The following is a 17019-nucleotide window of genomic DNA, read 5'->3' as shown; positions in this document are numbered from 1 at the left end:
TCTTGAAGAAAGCAAAGCCTTTGCACAAGGAGTATACAGAAAGTATTAACCATAAAAGAAAAAAAATGATACATTAGACCACATTTAGAAATCCTATTTATCAAAAGACCCATTAAGAATGTGAAAGGGAAGCCACAGAATGGAAAATACCTTTGCAGTGCACTTTTCTGGCAAAAAAAAAAAAAAACAAAACACGTATATGCAGAATAGATAAAGCACTGATGTAAGTTGATGTTTTAATAAGGCAGACATCCAAATGGGGGGAAAAAACTTAAATAGACACTTCAAAAAAGTTAAGATACATAAATGTCCATAGTCATATGGTAAGATGTTCAACTTCAGTAGTCATCGGGGAAATGGAAATTAAAACCACTCTATATTGATCATTTTGGCTGAAGTTTAAAAAAAAGTAATAATACTTAGGTTGGTGGGGAAGAGGAGCTACTGAATCACTGCTGGTGGAAGTGTTAATTGGTGTAGCCACTTTGGGACACGGCTTGTTAGTTTCTACTAAAGCAGAATTTGTGCATGCCTTTCAACCCAGCAATTTCACTCCTATTTTAAACCCACCACAAATGGCATACTTATGTGCACCAAAACCATATACAAGAACATTCCCAGCAACACCATTCACCATAGCTCCAACGTGGAAACAACCCAAATGTCCATCCACAATAGAATGGCTACATACTTATGGTATTTTCATTCAATTAAATATTCTACAGTACTTCAAGTAAAAGAACTTCAGATACATGCAGAAACATCGATGAATCTCACAAGTGGAAGAAATAGACACAAAATAATATGTCCTATCCACTTCTGTAATATTCAAACACTTAGATCTAAATTGTAAAGTTAGAAATCCAGGATAGTGTTTGCTTTTTGGACGAAAAGGCACATTGCTTGGGGGAAAATTTTTTGGAGGGGTAGGTGGGATGAAGCTTCTGGATGCTGGCAGTGCACTATTTCTTGATTAGGTGGTAATTACATGAGTGGTGGCTTTGTAACAATTCATTGATCTGTACTTTTGTCTTCAGTATTCTTTTCTATGTGTGTTATATTCCACAGCAAATTTCTGGAAAAAGAATAATATGTAAGCTATTAAAAAAGGAATTATTTCTGTATGAAAGCAAAATAAAGAGCCTGTCAACAATATGCACTGAAAATTTCCTGCACGGCACCTTATAAGTACTGTGGAGGTAGATATAAAAGATAGAGAAACGAATTCATCTGCCACCTAAATAGATTACATGTGATAAAAGAAATCAAATATGTTTTTAACACATGTGAATATTATTATAATAGCTAAATGACTTTTTTCAAGAAAACTGACATGTTTAAGAGATAACATATTCCAATGCACCTTTCAAATGGAATTTTTGTAAAAAGAAAATGAGTATTCATTATTTACTTATAAACAAAGCATAAAATTTTAAACACACTGCTGATGCTCAAACCTTTATTCTCAATCTTTATAGCTGTAAATATATTTATGTGATAAATTTGATTTTGTTCATACAATTAAAAATTTTAGATTTCTCCTTAGTATTACTTCCCAAGTATTATAGAAGGAACTACTCAAATTATATATACTATACATTTTATTATGGGTTGCAATATATTTTCAGCTTTGTGAAAATGTCAGTTTTTGATACTGCTTCACAAGTTTGTTTTGTTTTGTTTTTTTGAAGATTGCATTCACAAATGGCAATTGAGTTCTTCTCTTTTATAATTTTTTTAAACGTAGATATCCTAATTGTGCTCCCAGAATTACCTCACTTGAAGAGGCAAGTTTTCATTACTGGTAAGCTCTGATTTCTATATGGAGTCTTACCTACATATTTCTCTTTGGAAAAAAGCCCATTTTTAAATGGTACACTGAGTGCAATTTAGTTAGTACTGTCTTTATATTTATTTTCAAATATAAGATTAGTTTTTGTAGGCACTGTGGCTAATTTAAACTATAAAAATAAGACAAAACTAATAAATTCATATGGTATAAGTAATAGCAATTACAAAAGAAATTATTCTTTCCAACATGATTCTGGTAAGGATTCAAGTCAATTTTTCTGGATGTTTTCCTCATCTGGTTCTTATATTCTTGGAGAGCCTCCCACCTTCTTTCTCCTTAGCCCAATTCTCACAGACCTTTCACCACAAGTTGCGTTGGAAGCCATCACGTTTAATCCCCTCTTGCTCTTAATCCCTGTTCATATCACTCATTTCAGGACCTCTAAACTCCCAGCTCAGGCTTGTCCTATTCTCTAATGAGTCCTTCTCATTCCTTTTTCCAACTCTCTGAAAAGTCTGCTGGGTGTTCTTTGGAAGTCACGGTATGATTTCTGCAAAATCTTCATGTCCTGAATTGCTTCTCCAAACATCATCATCTTGCTCTAACTGGAACCTGACTCTCCTCCAGCATAAAGATTTCTTCACCACCATTTAAGTGGTGGCTATTCTTTCTCCACCCTTTTACCACTGTCCATATAGGTGAAGAGGATATTTCCTTGTTCATCATTGCCAATTTCAAATAATTATTCCTCTTTGCTCCCTGAAATGAAATTGTATGCTACTATAACTCTACGTGGGACGTATTGTAGATTCATATGGGAGGTGGTGTGGTAGGCTGAATAATGGCCACCAATAGATATCAGGTCCTAATTTCTGGAACCTGAAATGTTACCTTATGAGGAAAAGTGTCTTTGTAGTTGTGAGTAATTTAAGGATCTTGACATGAAGAGGTCATCTTTGATGATTGAAGTGGGCTGTAAATTCAACTGCAAGTGTCCTTATAAGAGAGAGGCAGAGGGAAACTGGACAAGGAGAAGAGGAGAAAGGCATGTGAAGATGATAACAGAGATTGGAGTGATGTGACCACAAGCCAAGGTGTGTGGCAGCCACAAGAAACTGGAAAAGTAAGGGAGTCGATACTGCCCTAAGGCCTCTAAAGGAGGGCTAATGTGGCTTTTAACATTAATAGTAAGGGACAGTGACCTGAGATAAAGCTGAGAGAGAGTCAGGGACTAGATCTGGTAGGCCATGTTAGGATTTCTTCATCCTAAAGCAAAGGTACAGTTGTTGGATATTTTAAGCAGGGGAATGATCTAAACAATTTTGCATTCTAGAGAGATCACCCTGCCTAGAGAAGGGCTGTTGTGTAGAGGGCAGCAAGAGAGGATGTAGAGAGCTCAGTTACAAAGTACTTGTAGAAGTTCAGGTAGGTTATTTGGTCATGCAAGCAGAGCCCTCATGAATGAGATTAATGCCTTTTTATAAAAGAGACCCTGAAGACCCCTCCCTTGCCCCTTCTACCATGTAATGCCATAATGAGAAGATGGCAGTCTATGAACCAGGAAGCAAGTTCCCACCAGGTACCAAATCTGCTGGACCTTGATCTTGGGCTTCCTAGCCTCCAGAGCTGTGAAAAATAGTATTTGTTGTTTACAGGCTACCCAGTCTATGGTATTCTGTTATAACAGCCCAAAGGGACTACAACAATTGGCCAATGAGCAAGGAAGGAGTTGATTTCAAAGCCCTAGATTCTTTGCTTCCATATGGGACATGTTAGAGAGGCCAGTGTATGTCTAAGGAGATATGTCAGCTTCAGAGCTCTATATGGCATTGATTGAAAGCCTTGTTGCAACTTCTCCTCTTTTCAGTACTGCTTACCTCACTGTTTTAGAGGTGTTATTTCAGTGAGCCCTATCCAATAAACACATACACCATAAGTGTCTGTCATAGAGTTTATTCTCTGAGAACTTATGAGAGAGAATCTCTAGCTTTTAAAAGAATTTAATTCATTTGTACTTATTATGATTACTCATATATCTAAGCTTGTTTCTGCCATTTTTACGATTTTGCTATGCTTAATTTGCTTTTATTATTTCTGCTTTATAATAGATGGAGCATATTTCTTTATTTTCATAATTTCTTAGGTGGCTTAGAGATTACATCTTATTTCAATTTATATAATTATTACCTATAAGTTTCTAGTAAAAATTTAAACGTTTTTCTCTATCATTTGTGAGACTGAATAGTATCTATAAAAGAATTTTAACAACCTTTGTCAACTAAAATGATCTGAGATTTTAATTTCAGAATTCTTTTTTGTTTGCATGTTATACAAGAAAATTATTGGAAGTTAACCAGGTTTTCCTGGTACCTTTTAGTAATCTCTCTTTCTTTGATCCTAGGTAGCTTTTGTAGTGTACATTAACAACAAAAAGCCTATATGTTTTTCTTACCACTTCAATGACAACTTTGGAGCTCTACTCATACCACAAGTAAAATTTAGAAGCTAAATGTAAATAAAAAGTCGGGCGTGTGGGTGGCTCAGTTGTTAAGCGTCTGCCTTCAGCTCAGGGCGTGATCCAGGCATTCTGAGATGGAGCCCCACATCAGGCTTCTCTGCTGGGAGCCTGCTTCTTCCTCTCCCACTCCCCCTGCTTGTGTTCCCTCTCTTGCTGGCTGTCTCTCTCTGTCAAATAAATAAATAAAATCTTTAAAAAATAAATAAATAAATGTAAATAAAAAGTAAAATGATAAAAATGATAGAAAAGAATGTAGAAAACTTTATACATTTTTTAATGTAAAAGACTTGTTAAGCAAGACACAAAGCCTAAAAGTGATAAAGGAAAATAACTGAGTTTGACAATGTAAAAAAGCAAAACTGCAACATGATAAATATCATTTATAAAGTTAAAAGAGAAATGACAGACCTGGGGGGAAAAAAAGAAAGCCTTACTGTGTATGTAAAGGAAAAAGGATTATTTGGGTGCCTGGGTGGTGTAGTTGGTTAAGCGTGGGGCTCTTGTTTTCAGCTCAGGTCTCAGGGTCATGAGATCAAGCCCTGCACTGGGCTCCATGTTCAGTGTAAAGTCAGCTCGAGATTCTCTCTCTCCCTCTCGCTCAGCCCCTCCTGCTTGCGCTCTCTCTCTGGGAGACACAGAGACAGAAAGAAAGGAGAGAGAGAGGGAGGGGGAGAAGAAAGCAAGGAAGAAAGGAAGAAAAAAAGAGAGAGAAAGAAAGAAAGAAAGAAAGAAAGAAAGAAAGAAAGAAAGAAAGAAAGGAAGGAAAAGGATTACTTCCATAATATATAAAGGGATTCAACATATCAGTATTAAAAAGACAAATACCCAGTAGGAAAAAAAAAACAAAACAGTAAGCACTGTAAACAGACAACTCACAGAAGTACATTGAACAGTAAAATTTTGGAAGATTATTTTGCCTTAATTGAGTTGAAAAAGCTTAATAGTTAATGAAATGCAAATTAGAACAATTAGGATATTGTTTTTATTCATCAGATGGGGGGTTGAAAATGTTGAGAACGCAAGGAAAGTAGTATTATCATGCATTTTTAGTTTGTTAAATTCTATACAGGATTATTTTACAGTATATATCAAAACTCGGCAGTGACATTTCTAGCTATCAATCCTATTTAAACATTTTCAAATATGCATAAAAATGTATGACAAGTATTATGGCAGAGACCAATAGCTACCCAGTAAAATCCTTTTCTCTTTCTAGCTGCGTACTTTCCAGCCACTGTTACTTAGGAATGAATGTAGTGATTTACTCTCCAGTGGCATGTGAGCAGACCTGGTGTGTACTGCACTTTCCTGGTGCAGGGCTTTTAAGAGAAGCAAGTGTGCCTCCTCCATGATCACTTTCTTCTGCAGGCTGAATACAAAATGAGAAGTGTCTCTAATGGGTAGTAGAGCTCCACGATGGAAGCATCCTGGGTCCCTGAAACACTTTTTGAAGAAAACCACGTGGTGATCTGGAACACCTGCCTTGGACAATCATGTGAGCAAGACATCAAGTTCTATTATGCTTGAGCTATTATGCATTTTTGCTTTGAACGTTACAACAGTTTTGTGTTACCTAACAAACATAATATGTTCCCTGCGGCATTCTATTAATTAGAGTAAACCAGAAAGCGCTATCAATACAGGAGCGGCTAAATAAATCATAGTAAATCTAAGTAATGTTTTCAGCAGATATAAGGATGAAATTGCTAAAAGTTGAAATTTTCGTGTTGGATATCTAACAGTTTCCTTATGGATCATTAACAAATTACTTTTAAGTGTCATTTTTAGTAAGAATGAAAAACAGATGAAGCAATTCTCATAAAACACACAATGAAACATTTTTAAGAGTTATTTTAATTCTTGCTTACCACTTTTTTTTGGCCCTTACAAAGCAAACATTCCATACATGCCCATCGATCCTCATTGAAGATCAATTGAAGATTACTATAATAGCCACACGATCTTCAACTACTCAAAAAACAAACAAACAAAAACATATCTTTGTTCAGGAAAGAGATAATAACAACAAAGGCTGAAAGATACTGTGCCAGTTGTTTTATTTTTTAAATTATAGCAGTTGCTGGCTCATTTCTACGCCTAAGTCACATAAGAAAACTACATAGGCCTTTTTGTGAAGTTTATGATCCAGGAATGCCTTTCTCAAAGATCTGAGAGCCTTATCTTTGAGATGTAATTATCATAAGAGGTGACACTCCCAGCTCCCAGTTTCTGTGGGAGGGTAGGAGCCTAACTTCAGTGGCACCTTGATCCTATTTGCAAAACAACGTCCTGTCACAAAGATATGGAAAGTTTCGTTTTTCTCTGGATAAAGCCAATTAGCTAACACAGATGATCACCCCAATTACCAGGTAAACTTAGGATGAACCATGTCTGACAAATAGAACGTTCCAACTCCAGACAAAATCCAAGAGAATTCTAGAATCTGCTTCTTATTGTCAAGACTTAACATCAGTAGTAAATAGTTAAAACTACCTTTCTCTCCATTTTCTGCCAATCCTGTCTTCTCTCCCCAGTTTACAGGCAGAAGTTTTACTCTCCTTCATACTCTCTTCAGACATAAGTTTCACCACATATAGACACTGCTGGAAATGTGAGATTTCAGCAAATAATATATTTTCTATTTAAATTCTGGAAACTCTTATCTCATTATTCCCATGTTTAGTATGGTTTAGAAACCTAAGAAATAGAAATTAAATTAGAAAAATAATTAAATACCTAAAATATTAAGAGAAGAGGGATCTGCATTTATGGGTGTTATGTGGTCTTTTAGCATCTACTATAAAATAGCTTCTGTGTTTCTTCTCAGTCTGCTTCCTTTTGCAGGAAGAAACCTGAATATCAGTAGTGTCTATTCATTTCCACCACCACAAGTGCTAGCACTAGTAAGAGAAATATTCTAGTGCTGATAAAGTCATCATTGCTGTGCGTGATTTCTGCTATAAGTTTTTCTTTGAAAATGTTTTGTGACTTTGTTGAATGTCACAAAATTAAATTATTAAACTCTATATGCTTACATAAAAGATATTAAGTAATAGTCCTGTTATTAATATAGTGCTTTATTGTATTAGAATATATGATTGGCCCTACAAAGTTTCTAAGTGGCCAGTAGGTATATAGGAGGACAATGCAGCAGGAGTGGTGGTAAAAGTGGAATTTGTGCACCAAAGGAGGTTGGGGTCAACAACTGATATGTGTTTGCATAGTAGACTATATAAGATTGAGGAAAAAATGGGAAGCTACAAACATTTTGGTGCTATACTAACTTCTTTTGTGTGTTGCCAACAAGATTGACCTTACTGCCTTCAACACACTTCACAGGGCTGCGGCTACTGTGGTTCTGCCCTGTACCTTGTTCCCATTCTGTCTTGCATCATGTAGCTACCTGATAGGATGACAATTTTTATCAGGAGAAAAAAAATAGGTAATGTGTTCCGCCAGATAATGCATGCATGTTTTAATAGTAAAATATCAGAATTGATACTAGAACTTCTTTTAAAAAATATTAGTGAGTCATTCTTTAAAAAAAAGTCAAGTTGAAAGATAACTGATGACAGATCTTTCAAAACCCCTTTGATTAGCACATCGATTTCTGCCAAATCTGCCTGTAAGCCCACATTCATCAAAGAGTGACCCACCAGCAAATGATTATTTAAAATGCACATTCCTAGGCACCCCCAGCCCAACTGTATGTGGGTTTGGGGATGGGGCCCAAGACAAATTGTTGACAAATATGCCTGGTAAGTTTATAGACACCAAAGTGTGAAAAACATTGCTCTAAGAGTATTCGAATGAATTATAACAACAACAACAACAACAAAAACCCCAGGAGCTAAAGAAGTCACCGTATTTCCTTTAAAATTGTAAAGGGTTTTAATTCCGAAAGGATGAGACCAGTGGTTTTTGACATGTACTCAAAGTAGTAAAAGAATTATTAGTATACCCTTGGGTACCCAGCTGCCACATTTTTTAAAGAATCCAAATAAGGTCTGTAGCTTAACTAATAATTTTGGACTAATGTTATTTCCTGTTCTTGGTAGTTGTCCTATGGTTATACAAAATATTTGTGTTAGACATGGTAGGGCGGGTAATTTAAGAGAACACTTTTTACTATTTTTGCAACTTTCTGTAAGTCAAAAATTAATTCAAAATAAAAAAATTTTTAAGCCACTAACACCTTTGAATAATTCTCAGTAAATCTTATCACAGGAATAATAAAATAAGCCCAGTATTTTGAATTACTGTGGCTATACTATCAACCTTAAAAATGAAATGGCTGGTTATTTTACCAGCAAAATGAGTTTATGAGGAAATAGAGAAATTGCAATTCAGGATAAGCAAACTACGGCACACCTTAGGCAAGTCTGAAAAAACAAGGGAAGTTTTTTCTAGGTTCATCCCTTTCTACCATACCTAGTTCACAGTATAATGGAGCTATGGTGACAGTTCTCTTCCTACAGCAAGTCATCCTTCTAAATTCTTTTTAGGCAGGTGAGGGGGGGAAGTAAATAGCTCTTCCTGAATCTGCTGAGTTTTGGTTGCTATTATTTATTTATTTATTTATTTATTTTTATAATAATTTTTATTTTGATATGTTAGTCACCATACAGTATATCCTTAGTTTTTGTTGTAGTGTCCCATGATTCATTATTTGCGTATAACACTCAGTGCACCATGCAATACGTGCCCTCCTTAATACTCATCACTGGCCGATCCCAATCCCCTGCCCCGCCCCCCCCCCCCCCCGAAGCCCTCAGTTTGTTTCTCAGAGTCCACAGTCTCTCATGGTTCATTCCCCCTTCTGTTTACCCTCCTTTCATTCTTCCCTTCCTTCTCCTACTGATCTTCCTATTTCTTATGTTCCATAAATGAGTGAAACCATATGATAATTGTCTTTCTCTGCTTGACTTATTTCACTTAGCATAATCTCCTCCAGTCCCGTCCATGTTCCTGCAAATGTTGGGTAATCGTTCTTCCTGATGACTGATAATATTATATTGTATATATGGACCACATCTTCTTAATCCAGTCATCTGTTGAAGGGCATCTCGGCTCCTTTCACATTTAGCTATTGTGGACAATGCTGCTATGAACATTGGGGTGCATATGGCCCTTCTCTTCACTACGTCTGTATCTTTGGGGTAAATACCCAGTAGTGCAATGGTTGGATCATAGGGTAGCTCAATTTTTAACTTTTTAAGGGACCTCCACACTGTTTTCCAAAGTGGCTGTACCAACTTGCATTCCCACCAACAGTGTAAGAGGGATCCCCTTTCTCCACATCCTTTCCAACATTTGTTGTTTCCTGCCTTGTCCATTTTTGCCATTCTAACTGGTGTAAGGTGGTATCTCAAGGTGGTTTTGATTTGAATTTCCCTGATGGCTAATGATGTTGAACATTTTTTCATGTGTCTGTTAGCCATTGTATGTCTTCATTGGAAAAGTGTCTGTTCATATCTTCTGCCCATTTTTTGATTTGATTATCTGTTTCCCATGTATTGAGTTTGAGAAGTTCTTTGTAGATCTTGGATACTAATCTTTTATCTGTAGTGTCATTTGCAAATATCTTCTCCCAATCCGTGGGCTGCCTCTTTGGTTTTTTGACCATTTCCTTGGCTGTGCAGAAGCTTTTTATCTTGATGAAGTCCCACAAGTTCATTTTTTCTTTTGTTTCTCTTGCCTTTGGAGATGTGTCATGAAAAAAGTTGCTGTGGCCAATGTCAAAGAGGTTGCAGCCTATGTTCTCCTCTAGGATTTTGATGGATTCCTGTCTCACATCGAGGTCTTTCATCCATTTGGAGTTTATCTTTGTGTATGGTGTGAGAGAGTGGTCAAGTTTCATTCTTTCGCACGTAGCTGTCCAATTTTCCCAGCACCATTTATTGAAGAGACTGTCTTTTTTCCACTGGATGTTTTTTCCTGCTTTGTCAAAGATTAGTTGCCCAAAGAGCCGAGGGTCCATTTCTGGGTTCTCTATTCTGTTCCATTGGTCTATATGTCTGTTTTTGTGCCAGTACCATGCTGTCTTGGTGATCACAGCTTTGTAGTATAGCTTGAAATCTGGCAACGTGATGCCCCCAGCTTTGTTTTTCCTTTTCAACAATTTCTTGGTGATTTGGGACCTTTTCTGGTTCCACACAAATTTGTGTGGTTGCTTTTTAATTCAAAATAATCTTCATGCCAAGGTGGCGCATCTTGGGACCACCTGCCCTTGGCCCTTATAAGATCAAACATATATTAATTATTAAAAATCACAATATCACAATTGGATTAAGAATATATTACTAAAATTAAGAATATATCATTTCACATGTTTCTTTTCACTTTTTTTTAAATGTGTCGACTAGAAAATTAAAGTACATGTGTGGCTTACATTATATTTGTTAGATAGTACTGATCTAGAGATGATAGTCACTTTTATTATTTTGGTTTTTTTTTATTGACCCTTTTAGAATGTAATGAGAATTTTGAAATTTGTCCTAAGTTTGGTGGAAAGCCATTATAAGGTTTTAAAACAGAAAATGATGTGATCAAACTTATATTTCAAAAACCTCCAAGTGGCTGCTGTGTGAAGCAAGAAACTAAATGTCAGGACTGAGTAGGAGCAAGAGACAGAAAGTTAAAAGGCTGTTGTGATTGTCCAGGTGAGAAAAATGGGTTTGGGGACTGCAGAGATAGTAAGAAATTGTTGAAGTCTGGTATATTTTGAAAGTAGAGCTGGTGGGACCCACTGATGGATTGAATGTTGTGGGAAGTTTGGGGCCTGAGCAATTGAGTGCATCATGATGCCACTGAGGTAGTAACACGCTCAGAAAAAAATATGGAATGAAAGTTGGAAATCAAGACCTCATTTTTAGACATGCTCCATTAGAGAGGGCTTTTAGGACTATTGGGAGCTGTTGAATAAGCAATTGCTTAAATAAGACTGGAGTTCATTGAAAAAGTTGTAGCTGAAAATAAAAATTTTGGCAGTTGAGAAAATTGGAGAACAATTATTGTCACTAAATACCCAGACAAGTTGATTATTCCAATTGCTGTCTAAAGAGAGTAAGCTGCAGATACCGGTTTCCAGTTACTGAATGAATAAGTCACACGGATGAAAGGTACAGCGTAGGAAGTGCAGTCAATAGTATCGTAATAGTGTTGTGTGGTGACAGATGGTAGCTATACTCATGGTAAGCATAGCATGATGTATAAACTTGTGAAATCACTATGTTGTACCCCTGAAACTAATGTAGCATTGTGTGGCAACTATATTTCAGTAAACAAACAAAGTAAGCTGCAGGCTAACTGAGGCGCCTTGACAGCCATGCACAGGAAGCTAATTGTAAATAGCAGAAGCTCAAATGAAGTGAAATATTTTAGGAAGCTACTCTGCTATTATAAATGCTTTCATGTTTATTTTTCCAGAATGAGCTCTATTCCACGGAAGTAAGAACAGTTGAAAATGGTTACTGAATGAAAGAAGCTAATGTCTCTGGAATTTTGGAGCTTCGGAGAATGAAAGAAGTAGCCAATGATAGTCTTTTCAAAAGGAAGCAGATGATTAATTTACAAACAATTGACAAGTGAGGTTGGGTTTAGGCAAAATTCTAGACAATATTACTATACTAGAAAATTTTTAGATGTGGGATGTGAGAGAAATAGAGGAGTCAAGAGGTTTAGGGCCCGAACAACTGGAAGAATGGCATTGACTGAGGTGAGGAAGATAGTGGGTATCACATGTTTGGAGACAAGACACATTGTGTTTGAAATGGTTACCAGACATCTTAATGGAGCTAGAATAGACAATTGGACATAGGAATTTGGATTTGAGGAGAGAGATCTGGGCTAGAGATAAAAATCTGGAAATGTCATCATGTAGATGGTATTTAAAACCATGAACTGAATGAGATCACCAAGGAGGAGTAGCAAGGTCTTAGCCCTGGAGTCAGCCAACATTAGGAGGTAAAGGACAAGGAGGGCAACCAGAAAATGAGACTAGCCTGCGAGTACAAAGTCTGAGAGTAGTAGGAAATCAGGAATATGCAGTGCTCTCAGAAAAAAAGAAGGTTTAGGAAGGAGGAAGCAGAGATCAACTGTGCTAAATGCTATTGATGAGACATTTAAGATGAGAATTCTACAATTAGATTTAGCAACATGGGGGCTGTTAATGTCCTTGCGAAGAGCAGTTTCAATGAAATTTCGGAACAAAGTTTGATTGAAATGTACTTAAGGAATAACGGAAGGAGGGGTGCCTGAATGGCTCAGACCGTTAAGCGTCTGCCTTTGGCTCAGGTCATGATCCCATGGTTCTGGGATGGAGACCTGCATTGGGCTCTGTGGTCAGTGGGGAGCCTGCTTCTGCCTCTCCTCCCCACTCATGCTCTTTCTAGCTGTCTCTGTCTCTCTCTCTCAAATAAATAAATAAAATCTTTTTTTTAAAAAAACGGGACTAACAGAAGGAGAGGTATAGGAGATAGTAAATATAGACCGATTTCTTCAAAAACCTTTCCTGCAAAGTCTTGGAGCAGCAACTGGTGGGGAAAGTGGAGTCAAGATCATTTTTTGGGTGTATGTGTGTTTATTGTTTGTTTGGTTAAGATTGAGGAAGTAACAAAAAGAAATGACTAAGTAGGAAAGGGAGGGAAGAGTTGCTGGAGCAAATTACTTAAGTAGATGAGAGAAGATGGGATCTAGTGTACAGGGGGAGGGATTGGCTTTCAATCAGAGCACCTGCGGCAACAGGTAGGAAGGCCAAATGTGCAGGAGCAGCTGCGGACGTGTGAGTAGAGGCGGTGGAGGGTTTCTTCAGAATGCTTCAATTTTCAGTGAAGGAGGTGAGAAGCAAGATCATCTGTGGAGAATGGGATGGAGAAGGAGGTGTTAGGGGAATTGAGGAGAGGAAAAGCTGTGAAACAGACATGTAAGAGAATGGGAGGATGAACAGCAAAGGATCATGTGATGTTGGGGAAACACTGAGAGTGTACTGGAAGTTTGTGATCCTGAATTTGAAGTTAGACCTGTCCGTGTGGTTTTGTATTTTTCTTCAAACATGTTCAATGGCATGGTATAGAAAAAGAGTGGGTGGAGATTTGGATTTTATCAGGGTTGTGGTAAAAAGCAAGTTTCATAGGGTAGTGAAGCAAGAGAGAAGTATAGGAGTCAAAGGCGTGTGCGGGGCAGTAATTACAGTGATTGTGGTATTTTTTCAAGCTGGCTACAGCTGTGCCAAAGAGGTATTGATTAATGGATCAGTGTCAACTAAGGAACATCTAATTGAATGTCAAAGACCGCATGTCCACCTTGAGAGCTGTCCACTAAAAACTTCATTAGGACAAAAAAATTATAGTCGTGGTTATTAAAATTGAGACCAACAAATATTTATGAAGTATACCCTTATACTGGGATCCATTCCACAAGTACAGTGTAGAAATTGATACAGATGTGTCAGAAAACCATTAAAGACAATATGTATCAGGAAATAAACAGGCACAAGGATAGGATCATCATATAATCCATGTCTCTTAATCCGTATTGATTGTGTACCATGTGGAAAAATGTGGAGAGCAAGATTATTTATCAAGCAATATGAGTTACTTGGAGGTACTGTCGTAAAACCCAGAGTTATAAAAATTAGGGCATAATACATTCATGAATGCAACATTGGTTTTTTTTCTACCCAAAGTAATTCCTTTTTAAAAGTTTCTCATGCATTGCTATGTTTGCTTACTTTTATTACTACCTTCATTCTTTATTTAATAAATCTTTATTGAGTATGCACCATAAATAATATACTTTCCTATGAACTGTGAAGATTATAAACATGAATCAGTCATGGTACCTACCCCAGGCGACTAGTTGAAATCAAATCTATTCACACATATCTAAAAGCCATGGGGAGAGACTGTATATACAGAGATATTTTAAAAATGGTAAGAAGCCAGCTGCAAAGAATTTGGCAGTTTCTTAAAGAACTAAACATGTGCTTACCAAATGACTATTAATGCACTCTCGGCTATTAATCCCAGAGGAATGAGTGTTCACCCAAAGACCTACACACCAACACACAAATGTTATAGTAGCTTTATTCTTGATAGTCAAAAATTGTACACGACTCAAATGCCCTTCAGTCAGAGAATGGTTAAATAAATCTTGGTACATCCATGCCGTAGAATACTACTCAGCAATAAAAGAAGGAACTCTTGACACACACGACTTGGGTTAATGTCAATGGAATTATGTTGAGTGAAAAAGCTAACCTCTAAAGGCTCATACAATATGATTCCACTTAGATACCATTATTGAAAAGACAAAATAATAAAGATACAGAACAGATTAGTGGTACCAGGTGTTAGAGACTAAGGACAGGGATGGGGAGGAAGCCCAGTGGCTATGGGTAGCTTGAGGGATCCTTGAGATCAAACTATCCTGTATCTTGTCTGTGGTGGTAGTTACACACATCCACTCGTGATAAAATTACGTAGAATTAAATACACACATACACATATAATTGCATGTTTTTAAAACCAGTGAAATCTGAATAAGATTGATGGATTGGAGGATTATTTCAATGTCAGCTTCCTGATTGTGGTATTATACTGTAGTTAAGCAAACTGTTTACCATCGTGGCAAAGTAGGTAAAGGACACACGGACCTTTCTGTATTATATTTTACACTGCATGTAAATCTATGATTTTCTGAAAAATTTTTTAAAGTTTTTTTTTTTAGATGGTAAAGAATTTCAGAAAAGAGGATGTTATATCCACTTGAAGGAGTCAAGGGGGGCTTCAAGGAGGAGTCATCATTAAACAAGAAACCAGCCCACTCCGTTAGTCTAATTATCTCTTCATTTCAAAAATATTTATTCAAACTATTATGATCAAGTACCAATTGCTTAAAACAAGATTATAGTTTAATTACAATAGTTATAATAGCTACCATTTCTTGAACACCTACTATGTTCTAAGAGCTGTGCTAAGCACTTTCAAACAATATCTCATTTTAATCCCTACGATCAATCATTCGAGGTAAATATCATTACCCTGTCTTACAAGTGGGTATATCGGGGCTTAGTGTGTTTAATCAGCTGGCTTAAGTCACACAGTTAATATAAAATCTGGATTGTTTCTTAAAATCAATGGGTAAACAATACTAAAGCTATGTTTTTTGTGTAATAAAAAAATAGAACAACACTTATTGGAAGCTTATTACATACAGAGCACTTTACTAGGTACCACATGTGGGAAGAGGGATAAAAGATAAAGAAGGAACTCCATACCTCTTGTACAATTAATAAATATTATTCCAGTCATGACTTCTTAGCTTTCTCCAGCGAGACAGTTAAAATAGACATGTTCAAGAATGCAAACCCTTGACATGTTATCTTTCAAAAGAAGTTATTTTAAAAGTATGATATACTATATTATCTATTTCTCTGTGCACATAAAGTTTGAACTGTTCCCATATTTTCACTGTGACCCAACCTCTGTTTCTCAAATTTTTTGTAGAAGAAAGTATCAAAAATATTTCTCTGAGGACTATGATGCCATTGTCAAATTAAACTTCTAAAATTTCTCCTTAATTTAAGTCTCTTCAAGTTTGTTTGCAGAAGAAATTACTCACATCACGTTATAAATTTTTAGTTTGGAAACTCACCTCCAGAAGTCGGGAAAATATTAATCATGATGTCAGTTTATACGTATTCATTTTTAAGAGACTTCAGAAAGAGGAATTGTATTCTTTTGGTTTTATAAGACCCTAAGATTTCTGCTACGGTTTTTATTACTTGAAGATCCAAACATCTTTTTCCCTAGATCTTCCTACAGCTTGCAGGTGCCACCTAGAGGCCCAACTGCAGAATGTACTGAAACAGGGAAATCCATTTGGAAAGGAACAGAGTGATTTCGTTTGAAATGTACTTAAATCTTTGTTTAAAATTCACCACTTTGTTTAAAATTCATGCATCAAGTGGTGCATCAATTTTGTTTTTTTCAAAATATCTATTAAATGAAACAAAAATAATTTATGCAAAATATTTCACACTGCCTACTCATGTCTTTCCATTTTATTTTAGCCAAGCACTTAAATCTTACCAGTTCATATGCCAATATTATTTGGGTCAGTAAAAGTCAAATTTTTCCTACTAATGTTGGTTTTCAAAGTGGTTATAGTCCAATACAGAACTTGGATGAGTAGCTGTATACAAGGAGGCAAGGGTAATGGACAATTTGGTGAACTCTCACCATGTTAACATAGCATATATATAATGGCAAGAGTTGTAACTAACTTTATAATGGCCTGGATCATTCACATGCTGTGTCTCTAACTGCTCAGCAGTTATTTACCAAAACTAAACAATGAAAGTGGTTGATATTTGGCTTTTACTCTTCAGTTTTCTCTGCAAGCAGTTAGCAATTCAGTGCTATAGTAGACATAACAGAGAGGCAGCTTCCGGGATAAATTCCTATGATATCTTCCCATCTAAGTTCAGAGAAGTCTAAGAGGCCAGCGGTCCAAGCATGGGCCGGAAATGCAGCAGCAGGCAAAGATGTGCCATTATCTCAAAATGGAGCTCTGGCCTCCATTTGCCTGACTGCAACTACACACTAACACCTGGACCTTATTCCCTTCAAGGCTTTGTTTTTGAAAGAGCTTTAAACACAAATACAGAAGCACTTGGTGATAATCCTATTTTATTCAATAGTTTGGG

Source organism: Ursus americanus, chromosome 8 (assembly GCF_024610735.1).
Source record: "Ursus americanus isolate L20-20 chromosome 8, mUrsAme1.1.p, whole genome shotgun sequence".
NCBI lineage: Eukaryota > Metazoa > Chordata > Mammalia > Carnivora > Ursidae > Ursus > Ursus americanus.
This window is presented reverse-complemented; position numbering follows the sequence as displayed.